The following is a 14361-nucleotide window of genomic DNA, read 5'->3' as shown; positions in this document are numbered from 1 at the left end:
CCCCTCAGAAGCTACATGCAACCCTAGGGAGGGGACAGTGTGGAACGAAGGAGCAGAGCCGGGGAGTTCACAGAGGCACAGTCTTTTTAGATGTAGCAGGTGCAGGGTGACCGAAGGGCTAGGGCGCAAAGGCCCAGCCCTGCTCAGCACACCTGGCCTCCTCCCCCTGATTCACCCTTAAACACCTGCTCAGCACCTCAGTCGCCAGAGGGCTTAGACAGCCCACAGAGCAGCTGGGCTGCAGGAGAGAGTCAGGCCTGGGGCTTTGGCTCCTGGGAGGGGGCCAGGGCTTCTTGGCCTGGTGTCTGATCCTTTTAGAAGGGGACAAGAGCATGCAGAGATACACACACACACACACACACACACACACAAGTTTTGGGTGAAGAGAGGCATACTCTGGAGCTTCACCAAAATCGTAGCTGTGGCACTTTGCTCAGGCCTTGCAAGTCTGGGGAGAGTTTTCAAAACAGCCCTGCCTGCTTGGAGCTCACAGCTGTGCAAGCACCAGCGCCAGGCTCTGCAGCCCACGCCCCCAGAAGCGGCCCTCAGGCAGGCCTCGCCCCAGCAGGGACCCTCCCTGCTAGGGAGCCCTGGGCGGGACTGGGCAGAGGAGCACCACAGCAGCTCACTAGCTCCCATGTTTTCCCTCTCACTTCTGAAAACAGCTTCACTCAGCTCAGTGCACAGTGCAGCCAGCTGCTGCTCTGCAATCTGCCTTGTGCCTGCTGATGGCTTATTTTGTTTCCAACTCTGCAGCCCCAGCCAGCCCCACTCTGGCAGACAGCCCCCGTCCCAGATTGGAGTTAATTTGGGCCACGTGGACTCCCCAAGGGACAGGGCCTGACCAGGACATCTCTCCACCTAACCCTCCTGCTGGGAGTGGTCTCTGCAAACACTTAGCCCATTAGGACAGACACCTCCAGACAAGAAGCAAATAATCACCCAAGAAGACAGGCCCCTACTGGCCTTGTCAGTCTGCCCAGCAAGAAGAGGCAGACACTGATTCCAGCGAGGCAAATGTCCTGCCAGCTGGTCACTCCAATGCTCAGACCCTGGCAGCAGCTCCTGCTTGCCCAGGGAGAAGGCCACGATCTTAAGTGTCCCTAAGGCCTCACGTGGCTGCCACTGCTCCCTGGAGGCTGTGCCCTGATGAGGCCTTCTGACCATACACTACACAGTTGCCTGCTTTTCCTCGTGCCTCCCTGTCTGCTCTGCAGCCCTGCCTCCCACACCACCCACACACGCCAGTCCTCTTCTCCCGTATTTCAAATCATTCATCACCTTCTAACATGCTACGAAATTTACTTATGGGTCATGTTTATTACCATTATCTGCTCCTTTCTTGTCACTAGAATATAAGCTCCACCAGGACAGTTATGTTCTCTGCCAGGCCCTAGAGCTCAGCACAGCACTTGGTACGTGACTCGTCTAATAAGCATTTGTCAAGTGAATGAATGAACAAACAGCAGCTAGTCTCTCCCTAGTAGATGCAACCCTATTCCCCCTTGATTTTGGCCATTTGAAGCTCATGTTGTCCAAATTCCAAACCAGAAGACATGACTTGACAAAAGAAGTTTGCAGGAGGTGTTGCAAGAGGTGGCCTGGGATAAGAAACAAACTCACAATTTCTGTCCACACCTGTTCCACCTGTGTCTTGCCTTAGCCCAATAAAGAGCTTCTGCATCCCACCAGTCACACAAATCTTGGGGGTCTCCTTGTTTCCCTTCTCCCGCATCCCATTGGCTGGGGTACACCTCAAATCTGACCACTTCTCATCACTTACACATTCATCTTTCCAAGTCAAACCACCACTACCTCTTACCAGGATGACTGCAATTTCCTCCTCCCCCCCCCCCCCCGCCCTCAATAGTCTATTTTCAACACAGCAGCCAGAATAAATTTTCTATTAGACATTTTAAACGTGGGACCTCCCTAGTGGCACAAGGGATTGAGTCTTAGCACTGAGAAGCTATTGGCAGCCACTGCAGCACGAGCTCAATCCCCGGCCAGGAGCTATCCACATGGCTCAGCAGACCTTTCCTGACTCCCCAGCTGCCCCCCTCAGCAGTGTATTTCAGTAGATCTGCCTGCTCTGCTCCCCACTCTGTCTCTGGTGAATCCTCTCACCCCCTGCACCTCTGACCTATACCCCAATTCTTGTATGCATAAATAAATAATATAAAATTTTAAAAAGACATTTTAAACATATAAAACATTTTTTAAGTCAAATTATTTCTTCTCTTATCAAAACCTTCCAGAGACTCTCCACTTTGGTATTAAAGTCAAAGTACCCACCGCAGCCTGGATTCTATGGTGGGCTGAGCCCCTGAATCAGTGGATAAGGTTTATGGAGCACCATGGATGTGTTAGGGGGATCAGGATGTCCTAAAGCTAATTCCATACAGGCTTTGTGGACCCCACCCCCACCCCAGGCCAAAGCCAAAGACACTGGGAACTCCAAATCCCATCACCACCAAAGGGAAGGTGGCTGGGACCTGAGGGTGGGGTTAAGCAGCCAGGTTGGTATAAAGCCAGACACATGGGCTTTGGGGGGGGGTCCCCCATTTTGACTCCCCGCCAGCTCGCAGTGTCCGGCCAGCTCTGAGAGTGACTTTGGGTTACCAGGTCGGCGGATCGGGTAGGACGCATTAAAGACTTTATTTCCCTATTTTCTCCCTGAGTTGTACATTTTCCTTATTTCCTTTTCCCTTGTAAATAAACCTTTTATTAACCTTTTGTGTGTGCCTGTAGTGGAGTATTAATAAGTCCCTTTTAAGCACGCGGGTGAGGACCCACAGCCAGGAACCCGTTCAATATCGGGGCTGCCCTGTAACAGCTGGATGAAGAGAAAGGAAGGGGAGGCCTGCTGCTCCTTTCTGTCACCCAGGACTAAAGCTCATCCAGTACAGCACCTTCAGCTGACTTCAACTCCTACTACTCCACCCTCACTCCTCTGCTCCAGCCATACTGGCCTCTGTTTCTTCTCCAAACCTTAGAGACTTTTGCCTGTTCCAAGGCCTTTGTACTAGATGCGCCCACTGCCTGGAATGCTCTTCCCCAGGAAAGCAGCTTGATTCCTTCAGGACTGTGCCCAAATGCCCCCTTTTTCTTATATTCCTTCTCTGCTCTATCTGGCTTTATTTGTCTCCACAGCACTTTACTACCATCCGGCATGCCAAATACTTCCTTCCTTCTAGGTGCCTGCATCTTTCTTCCCCTGCCCTGAGTTTTATGAGGGAGGGACCAAGTTTTGATGAGGGCTGTATGGTGCCTAAGGCACACTTGTGCCTGGGGCCAAAACCCTGCTGTTTCTGGAATATTCCCAGAATTCTCAGGATCAACAGGACACAATTTGACCCTAAGACTCTCCTGAAAATGCAAACAACCTTGTGTTTGTTGCATCTTGACCTTGTACAGGCATCCAGGTCCTCAAATGCTGTTCTAGTGCCTGTTCCTGCTTCTGGGGGCTCAGACTGCAGTTGGAGATACACAGCCATGAGGCAGAGCAGGGACTTCCCCTGCCCAGCAGTGCCCTGCCTATCCTCTGCCCAGGCACCTCTCCTCCTACACAGGTCAACTCTCAACCCTTGCACTGACCTCCACGGTGAATCAGTTGACAAGGTTTATCAAGCACTCATGCATGGAGAAGAGTAGGGAAGGCCCGGGTCCTCTCTGTCATCCAGCAGAGGACATCCAACAAGAAGTGGCAGATGTGGTCCAGGCTGTCACCACAATGGGAGCCAACGAAGGGGCTGGTGGCCTGATGCAGAGGTCATGGGCAGGGACACAGCCTTACTGCCATGTTGACCCTGAGAACTTTCCTGACCATACCTGCCTTGGTTTGCCTATTTGTGAAGATGGAAAATAATAAGTCTTACTGCCTGGGGCCTCTAGGAGAGGTCAGCGCTGAGAACAGTTGCTGGGACGAAGCCAGTGCTATTCAGGGTGTTGGCTGCCACTATTTCGGCTGGGATATGCTAGGTGAAAGGAGGAAGGGCCAGACACACAGCTGTGTGCAGAGGGTAGCTGGGCTGGCCTGCAAGGAGAGCTATGTCAAGGAGAAGTTGGAAAAGGGGGTGTGTGGGCTCGCCCAGGCAGCTGTGGGGCAGAGGTGGCCTTTGAAGGTGTGTTTCAATAGGAGGAGGATCGGTCTGACAGGCCAGACTGGAAAGGGGAGTGCCTATACCTGCGAGACCTGGGAGGTGGCCACAGAGCAGCCCCAGGCATTGTGGAGATGGTGGGGGGTGGGGGGGAACACTGGGAGGGCTGAGGGCAGGCCTGTGCGGGTCCTCCTTCCCCTCAGCCGCCAGAAGTCTTGAGCAGTTTTGCACAGGCCGTGGACTGTCTCAAGTCTCTAGTCTTTGCAGCATAAGCATTGACTCACCCTCAAGACCTGGCTCAGGACATCTTCTCTTGAAGCCACTTCACTGCCCTCGGGCTGAATTAGTCACTGTACCCTCAGCCCACCTGGCTCACGCTCTCTCCTCTGAGGTTTCCCAGCTGCCTCAGAGCCGTCACAGAGAGGGAGCTCAGGAACAGATGCGTGTGGGGTGAGCACACGAGCTGGGGGCAGCTGGTGTGGAGCGAACTTCCTGGAGCTGGACCCGACTGGCCCTGGCAGGCTGAGAAAGCCCAGGCCCTGGGGTGAGACTGGGAGCACACAGGCCAACTCGCCCTGGGGGGGACGACCCCGCCCAAGTGCCCCACCTTACTTCCTCCCTTGCAGCACGCTCCAGGCCCAAACAAGCCTGCCTTTCCTCCTCAGCACTCCCCCTCACCACTCTCTAGTCTTCCCTCACTCTCTGCACAGGCTCTGGCCAATAAAAAACACAGCAAAATAAAATCCCAAGCCTTGAATTGACGCAGACAATTAAGAAATCCTCTGTTTTTCTGGCCCCTGCGCAACACAGTTCCCGCTCATGGCCGGCTACCCTCATCTGGAGTCCGCATCCCGCCTTCTCTGATCTTGTTGCTCTGACGTCAAATATCGGAAGGTGAACACAATGGATAATTTAAGTTGGGTAATGGTGCAAGGGAGACTGTGCACTGTTCTCCAAGGGGCTTGGTGACCCTCTTCTGACCAATGCTAATGTCCTCTGGAGCCCTCGGACAGCGCTCTTTCTTGCCCTCTGGCTGCAGCCCCGCCTCCTCTCTCCTCCCTCCTCCCCACCTCCCCTACACATAAGTCTGGCCCTTCCAACTTCTTTCCTCACAGAGATGCTCTCCATCAGGCTTTTACCTCTGTGACATGACTTGGGTGCAGGTCACTCCCTTACCTGCCCTTCCTAACGTTTCTGCTTGGGGAACCAACTCACCCACCTCAACCCCCAGCCACTTGAGCCATTCAACCTGGGGTCCACAGTGTGGGTTGAGTTCCTGGGTGTGCCAGGCACTGTGTGAGGTGCCACTGGGCAGCAGTGAGCAGAAACCATTTGGTCTCTGTTCCCAAGGAGCTGCTCAAGGTGTGTGTGTGTGTGTGTGTGTGTGTGTATGCACGAGTGTGGAAAGACCCTGAACAAATGAAACTATCAGGAGGAATGGGGAATACACAATGATATAAAAGACATAAATAAAAAATAAATTAATAATAATAAAAAGAAAATATCAGGAGGTAAACATCACCAGTGATTGGAAAGAAGGTGATGGTGCCCAGCGGGCACTTTGGGCTGGGTATTCAGGAAAGGTTGCCCTGAGGAGGTAACATTTCAGTTGGAATTGGTATGACAAGAAACTCCATTCCTGTTAAAGCCTGAAGGAAAGCACTAAGGCAAAGGGAGGATCCTGCCTGGGCAAAAGCCAAGCTGGGCCCATCTGACAAGCCCATCCAATAGGTCGCCTCCCGAGCCCACCTTGCAATTACAGCATCTCAGACTCAGTCATGTTGTCTACCTGCCCCAGGATGTGCCGGGACATCCTCCCAGTGCCCCAGGCAAGGGGCCGCACAGTTGGTCTTGTACCCTGCCAATGGCTAGAGAAGCACAGCCCTCTGCCTTGCCCCTCGTGTTGCTAAGCCAGTGGGTTCAGTTAAACACTACAATTCTTCTCCATTTTGGGGAGACTTAAGGCTGCTGAATTGAACCCTCAAAAATGGCTAGAATGCTACACTTTAAAAGGATAAGATGTCCCCCACAAAGGTTAAAATAACAAATGATCTTTTATGTATGTTTTACCATAATTCAAAAGAAGTAATACAAGTTCCCAGCTCACTGTCTATCCTCAGTGCCTAGCACTTAGCAGGCACACAAGGAGTAACTGTCCACTGAAAGAATATGAGTAAGAAATTCAAACTCAGCTCTACAGTCCCAGGGACCCTAGACTTTGGGAAAAGCACTGGGGTGAACAGGTGGCAGGAAGATCCTTTGCTCACCTGGAGGCATCCCGAGCCAAACAATAGATGCTGCTGAAGCAACGACTCACCTGGGCCTTGCCTTCCCAGAGAGAGAGCATCTCTTGCTGGTTCAGCATCCGGGCGATGATCACCAGGCTGAGCTGACCTCGAAGCTGCCTGTGAGACAAGGCATGAGAGAGACTGAAGGCTGTGACATCCTCAGAGGAAGGCTAGTTTGAAGTCAGGAGGCCGGGTGGGGGCAAGGCACAGTGACTGGGGCAGCCACGCTCTGTCTAGGGTACCTTGGCAAGGGGCTTCTTCTTTGGGTTTGTAGCATTTATGATTTCTTTTAGAAGTAATAAAACATGCATGATGGGAAAGTTCACAAAAAGAAAAAAAGAGGGCCTCCCTGATGGTGCAAAGGGTTGAGTCTTAGCACTATGAAGTTGTAACACGAGTTTGATTTCCAGCCAGGCAGCTACCCACATGGCACAGCAGACCTCTCCTGACTCGCTTGCTGCTCCCCTCAGCAGTGTATTTCAGTCAATCCGCCTGTTCTTCTCCCCCCACTGTCTCTGATGAATTCTCTCACCTCCTGCGCCTCTGGCCTACACCGCAGCTCTTGTCTGCATAAATAAATAAATCTTTTTTTAAAAAAAAAAAGAAGAGAGGAAGCAAGTGAAGGCCAGAGGACGGGGCCATGGGTGGCAGTGGCTGGGAGAGACCAAGAGGGGCAATGGGAAGAGGAGACGAGGACACAGTGAGACAGGTGAGACAGGGCTACAGGATAAGCCCCTTTCTGCCAGCTCCTCTGCCATAGTTCGCTCCACCGAGGGGTGGCATCTTCCCTGCACTTCTCCATACTTATTGTCCCCCTAGGGCAGCAGATGTCAGCCCCTAGCAGGGGCTTGGCTGCACCACCAGCACTGGGCATTGGGCCCACAGTCCCTAGCTCCTGCAGAAAGCCAAGGAGAGGGCTGGAACCAAATTCTTAGAGGAGAAATACCCTCAGGTAACAACACTGCTGGGGGGACCCCACAGATGCCCTCACCTGCACCGCTAGCATGACACACAGGAACTGAAGAACCAGATATCGGGAAATGATGCCTCCCTAAGGAAGTACCTGGGGAGGCAAGACTGAACCACCATAACTTCCCAGGGCCCAGTTGCTGTCCACACCTCACTTCGGGGGAGAACTTCAGTGTGACGGGCAAATTGAGGAGGGAATGGCCTCCTCAGAGCTCTGGACAGGCTGGGATCTGAACCCAGGGATCTTGCTTTTTCTTTTTCTTTTTTTTTTTTTAAAGATTGACTTATTTATGCATACAAGAGCTGGGGTGCAGGCCAGAGATGCGGGGGTGAGAGGATTCACCAGAGACAGAGTGTGGAGCAGAACAGGCAGACTGACTGAAATATACACTGCTGAGGGGAGCAGCAGGCGAGACAGGAGAGGTCTGCTGCGCCATGTGGGTCACCTCCCTGGCTGAGGATTGAACTCGTGCTGCAGTGCCTGCGGATAGCTTCATAGTGCTGCCTCTTAACCCCTTGCACCACCAGGGAGGCCCCGCTTTTTATTATTTTTTTTCTTAGATAACTTAGTCAAGCAAGTCAGAGGACTCAACAAAGCAAGGTGCTCCTGATTCAAAAGAGAAAGAGTAGCAGCAGGCAGCATCACCACACACCAGAAGGATGGACATGAAAAAAGAGAAACACCAGTGCTGGTGGTGCAGGGAAATGAGGTGCTCACAGCATGGCTGGGGGGAAATAAATTGGTACCTTCACGTTGGGAAACTGACAAGATCTACTACAAATATACAGACCCTTATGCCATGACCCAGCAATCCTGCTCCTAGATAGGTAAGTACAAAACTGTTTAGGTAGAAGTACAGTCCTGACATCCCATCAGAATGGAGAAACAGATTGGGCTCATGCATCCAACTCAATCCTACACAGAACAATGATGAATGAGCTAACGTTACAGTCAATGTTCCAGGCATGGATGATCTTCACAGTGTTGGGTAGAATAAAGCAGATACAAAAGATGTGTATGAGTTAGTTTAATTCCAGTATAAAGCGGGCCAACCCCAGCTGCTAGAAGTCAGATACTGACGATGCTTTGGGAAGTAGCTTCTGGTCTTGTTTCATTTCTTATCTGGATGATGGCTTCACATGTGTTTGGCTTGTGGAAATCGGCTGAGCCCTACATTTATGGTTTGCATTCTGTTCTGTTGTGTGTTGCAGTTCAATAAAAATATTACTTAAAGAAGAAATTCAGGGGGGCGGGAGGGGAGGGATTGGGATCAGAATGGGGGGTTGCAATTGTATGGGGAATATAAAAATAAAATTTATTATTTAAAAATAAATAAATAAATAAAAGATTATCGAAGCAAAAAAAAAAAAAGAATAAATTCAGTGGGTGGGGGTGTTATTTAGGATTGACAGATTTAGCCAGTGAAAATAATAGGATGCCCCGTTAAAAGTGATTTCTTATAAACAAAGAATTAATATTTTTTAGTCTAGGTCTATTCCATGCAATACTTGTATATTATATGTGGCAACTCCAGGCGAGACCAGCATCTCTATCCACACATGACAGCGGAGCTCTGATATTAACCAGCATGGGGTCTACTCTGACCTTGTCTCCCTTTGACCTTGATCCCTGTCTACAGAGCACCTTGGTGTTTCCCACCCAGCCTTCCAGACTCCCCATGAGGGCCTCCTCTGGTAGCGCAGCGGTTGAGCTCTGGGCTGCGAGGTTGTCTGTAGCCACTGCAGCTCTGGTTCGTTCCCCGGCCACCAGTGAGGGTCCCACAAAAAAACAAAACAAAACAAACCCAAACAGACTCCCCATGAGAGGCAGCCCCCACCTGGACTACACTCTAGGATAGAAAACAGGAGTCTCTCATCTCCACATCCCCTACAACCAGACCCCTGGGGGGTGTAGCCAGGCCCCAGCTCCTTACCCAGAGGCTCCCCTCCCCCGCCAGTTTCTTGCTGGGCCCTGGCCACATCACATACCCCACATGGCCTCTATCTCATTGTCAGCTAGGACCTGCTCTCCAGCTGTTCCACAGGAGCCCCAACAGCAGCTGGGCCGGGAACACAGTGGGAGGTAAATGGCCCCTTTGTGCTGCTACTCCAAAGCGAACTTGCAGTCAGTTAGAAGTCCAGCATCTGGGCTTCATTAATCCCAAACTTGAGGCCTGCGCGGGAGCAATTTTACCCGCAGCGAGCAGGGAGGGGCCGACCTGGGGGTGGGGGTGCTGGCAGGACGGCAAAGCAGAGTTGGGGGTGGTTCCAGAAAGGAAGAGGAGGGCTGGGTGGGTCAGGACAGGGCTGTCGTCCAGAAACGAAGAAAAGCACCAGAAAAAGCACGGAGGGGGTGAATGGATGAAAAGAAACCCACATCTGAGAGTGGTGTGTTCCCCCTCTGTGTCCCGCCTGCCCGCTGCCTTTCATCCTGATGTCCTTCCCGGCTTTTTAAACATAGTCCCCTGCACTCTCGGTTCCCACTGGGACACAGGGAGAGAGGGCAGGGCTGCTTTTAAATTTTTTTCTGACAACATATTCTGCAGAGGAGAAAAAGCAAAGACTCACTTTAAATATCACCCAAACTGTGCAGGGGTAACCCCAGGGTTGGGGGTGTGTGTGTGTGTGTGTGTGTGTGTGTGTGTGTGTGTGCGCACAGCAGGGACCCGGAGGCCTGAGGGAGGTTGGCCATGGGTTCTTTCTCCCCAGAAACTGCACCACTCAGGGAGGCCGCCCCGGAACTCAAATCAGACCCAGCAGGCAAAAGCTGCAGAAGCCACTGGAGTCATCCCAGACACTGCTTATAAGGCAACAGGCGCTATCAGGCCAGGCCTCTGCATCCGCCCTGCCCCCCTCGGGCCTCTGTAACACCAGGACACTGGATTCAGAGGAGTCTGAAATGCTGGGAAGTTTGGAAATGACTTTTCCAAACCCACAGCAGTCTCAGGAAGAGGAACACAGGTGCTCTGCTCCTCAGCCTCCAGTCCTCCTTCCAGCTTCTGCAATGGACGTCCCAGCAGGCACCCCGCAGGAGCTCGGGGAGGAAGGCCAGCGTGGGTTGTGAGGATGGCGGAGCAATCACTGTGGTCAGCGTAGCCCCCTCTGGCGCCCCTCGTCTACATTGCTTCCAAGGGGAACCAGACCCTGCCAAGGCTGAACTACCCTAAAAGGCCATCAGGCATCTGGCCAAAGGCGTGAGCGGCCTTTTCCATGTCTCTCGGGCAGCTCAGGAAGCAACAACAGTGGCCTGTTCCGCTGTGGAAATGCTGCCCAACACCCTGCCTCAGGGCGTCTGCCTGGTTGCTTTCTGCAGGCTGTCCACATCGCCTCTCAGGCCACTCAGTCACCTGCTCCTCAGTCCTCCCCGTGGGGTTCTGTCTTGCCTGAGCAAGTGCTACCCAGGCAGGAAGAAGTGGGGCCTCGGCTCAGAGGTTAGGGGGACCTCCTTGGTGATGGGCCTGGTTATCCTCACACACGATGGGGCACTTATGAGTGTGGACACATGGTGTGTCCAGGAAGATGGTGGGATATAGCCAGCCACAGATCCATACAGGCTCTGCAACTTGGCAACGCAAGGGAGCCATCTCCCATGTCGACTTGAAAGGGCCCACCAGAGTGCTGCTGCCACTACACTCGAGAGCGCTTTGCACGTTCCCCTTTATAGACCACGTTTGGAAACAGGCAAAATGAATCCACGGCATGGAATCCAGGGCAGTAGTTTCCTTGGCAGTGGGAATGCCTGGGAGGGGCCCGAGGGGGCTTCTGGAACTCTGGTGAGGTCTTTCCTGTGATGTAGTGGTGGTTACACAGAGGTTCCCCTTTGCAAAAGGGCAGAGTGTCCACCTATGACGTGTCCGTCCCTGCATGTACATTATACATAAAAAGGCTACTGTGAGTTAGTAAGTAAAGTTCATACAGGCAATTATAATCCAGCTTCATCTTCCTTATCTCTCTCTGTGCCCTGATCTCTTTGTCTTTCTTTTTGGTATTAGGATAAAATCCACAGGACCTTGGGCTTAGAAAACCGCTGGAAGTCACACAATGCCTGGGTATTCACCCTCTTAACTAGGCCCTCCACACACTTGAAAGATGTTGCTGTATTTCCCACGGTGACCCCCTCTTCAGTACAACAGCCACACTTTTTTGTCCTTTGGATTCTTTCTGCCATTCTGGGCCGGTCCTCAGAGGCCCCGAGGGCTGTCAGTGGGCCCACTACAGGGAGGTACTCAGAGCTAGACCGAAGCTCATGCCCTGGCAGTCCCACGACACCACACAGCAGATTGAGCCCAAGTCTTTTTTCACACATCTTGCTGTCAAAGCTCATTTCCCACAGCCTGTGTGTAATTGTGCAGCTGAGTCTCTTTTCCTCTCAGGCCAGAATCACGGCCTGTTGAGATCACTGTTTTGTGGTCGGGCATCTTCACATCATGTGGGAACCTGACCTCTGTGCCATCAATGGCCTCACGAAGACACTAGCTCTGCCCCGGCCAACCAGTCAGTGAAGTCAGCGCTCCGGGCAGCAAAAAGGGTCCGCCCTCCAGGTGGACACCTGTTGAAACACCTTGAGAGCTTGTTTGGAGACGCTGGCAGGGGCGAGCGCAGCTACTCGTATACCCTCGACGGAAGAACAGTCTCTCTCTATTCAGGGAAGGCCGTCCTCTTCCCCCGAGCACGTGGCTTCAGGAAGGTCGCACATGTTGCGGTGAGGAAGGGGGCACCTTCCTAGCCAGCCAAATCAACCCTGGCATCAAGGGGGTGACAGATGTTGCAACCAGATTGCCCTCACATCCTGAAGCACATTTTGAAGATGAGTCCAGCTCATTCTTCATCTTTCAGCCACATCTCTTCATGTCGTCCATAAGACAAGATGATAGTCTCCATCACACACTTTATGGAAAACCCAGACAGTCCTCTCCAGACAGTCGTCTAGCCCGTCAAAGAGTCAAGTGAAGCTAGTCCACTATGATTGATTCCGAGGGACCCTAGAAAGCAGTGCTTCCTTTTCTATGTCTGCGCTCACAAACCATCCTCTGGGGACTCACAGAGGGACACATCTAGGCTGAGTGCTGAGAGCAGAAAGCACCCCCTCTCCCACTTCCAGAGCTCCCTCCCCACCATGCAGCCTTGTATCCCTTCCACATGTCTCCCAGTATTGGGGGAACGGAAAGTCATTCTGTGCAGCAGCTGCTCACATATAACTCCCTGCACTATCTTGGGTTTCAATGCCCTATGATCAACATCTGAGTGCAGATGAAAAATTCTGCTCTTCCAGAGAAAAGAGTACGGAATAGGGAACACGTCACCTTCTCTCTTCATCAGTGTTAACACTGCACTGTCAGCTCATATTCAGTTTCATTACAGGATTTCCCAGACCACCTGGATGACCTGAGTCATCTTTCTTTTTGGAATCTGCCACTTACTGAAAAATTTTCTCTCTCTGTTTCTTGAAATCTGCCCTCCAGAAGCAAGCACTCCACAAGCATGCTCAACGCGTCCTGCTTCTGGACCGGGTCTGCGGCCCAGAGAACAAAGCCGCGGCCTGTGTCTCATGATGTGCACAGCCCACGGGGTCAGCAAAGGCGCCAGTAACCAGGGCCCCGCGTCGGGAGGCTTCTCACCAGAGCAGGGGCTGAGATGTGAGCCTGGCCTTGAGGATGATGAATGTGAACCAGGCAAAGAGGAGGCCAGGAAAAGGCCTCTCTAGGAAGAGGGAACAGATGTCAAAAAGCTCAGAGGCCAGTGCTTGTCATGAGTGTGGGGGGCTGCAAAGTTTTAGGATGTGGCTGGAACGTGGGTGTCTGTGGGGGGGTGGGGGCGGGAGAATAGGACTGGGGAAGCAGGCAGAAGGCCCTCATACGCCAGGCTGGGCTGTCTGAATTTCGTCCTGAGGAAAAGGTGGAAGGATTTCATGCATAGGAGTGACAGGAACAGATGTGCATTTGAAGGAAGGTCACACTGCCAGGCAGTGTGTGGGGTTGGGTCTGACAAGAGAAAGCCTTCAAGAAGCTGGGCAGATTCCCCTGCAGAAATCCAGGGGTGCTGTAGTAAGACCCTCAACTAAGACTGCACCAGTGAAGGTGACAAGGAAGGACGACTTCTGGGTGAGAAAGGGAAGCTCAGAGGGATAAAAGGGTACCCAGACTACCCAGATTTTGGGGAGGGGCAGATGCTGATCCCATACTAGGCCATGGGTGACATGAGGAGGTAGTCCTCCTTGGAAGGCAGTGACTTAAATTCTGCATATGCTGAATTTTAAATACCTGACACAGATCTGGGGCTTAGCAGCAGTCTGGCCAAAATATTGACTTGGGAATCCTTAGCATGTAGTTGGAGTTGAGGCCATGAATGAGATGGCATCTCAGATTGAGTTCTCCAGGAAGTGGACTCTTAAAATTGCCTGGCTATTCGGGATCCCAAAAGTCCTGTCTCTTCTAGAACCTTCCTTCTGCAGCCCTCACTTCTCATTCCTATACCTTTAGCTTTTCATTCTCTGCTGGCTGTCTCCCAAATATGGAAAGGAGGGGTCAGGAGGTAAGAGTCACAGGTGCACTAGGTTTTTCGGTGGGGGTGGCAGATGGTCGAGAAAGAAGGGACCCTGTAATAGCAAGAAGTGTAATGAAGTTTGAGATCTGCTAAGGACCTGAGGAGGCTGACCAGGTAACTCATCAAATGGCTCCTGGGCAGCCTAAAGGGGTCAGGGGCTGAGGTGAGGGCAAGGGAAACATGTTGCGGCACCACATCATATCCTGTGCCGTTTTCAGGGTGGGCAGATCTAAAAAGCATGCAGGAAGGGAGTTAACAGTGGCGTGAGGTGGAGTGAGGAAAGGAAGCTGGGAGAGAAGAGGGGCCAGGAATAAAGGAACTGGCGCAGGGCCTGGGTGTGGCTGTGAGCTGCGGGATGGAAGGTGCAGCCCTCAGTCAACCCTGAAGACAGGGAGTGGCTCCCACCCAGCAACGTGGAACACACAAGAGCACTCTGGGGAAAGCTATAGTGCACCTGCAAG

Source organism: Talpa europaea (assembly GCF_964194135.1).
Source record: "Talpa europaea genome assembly, chromosome: 6".
NCBI lineage: Eukaryota > Metazoa > Chordata > Mammalia > Eulipotyphla > Talpidae > Talpa > Talpa europaea.
This window is presented reverse-complemented; position numbering follows the sequence as displayed.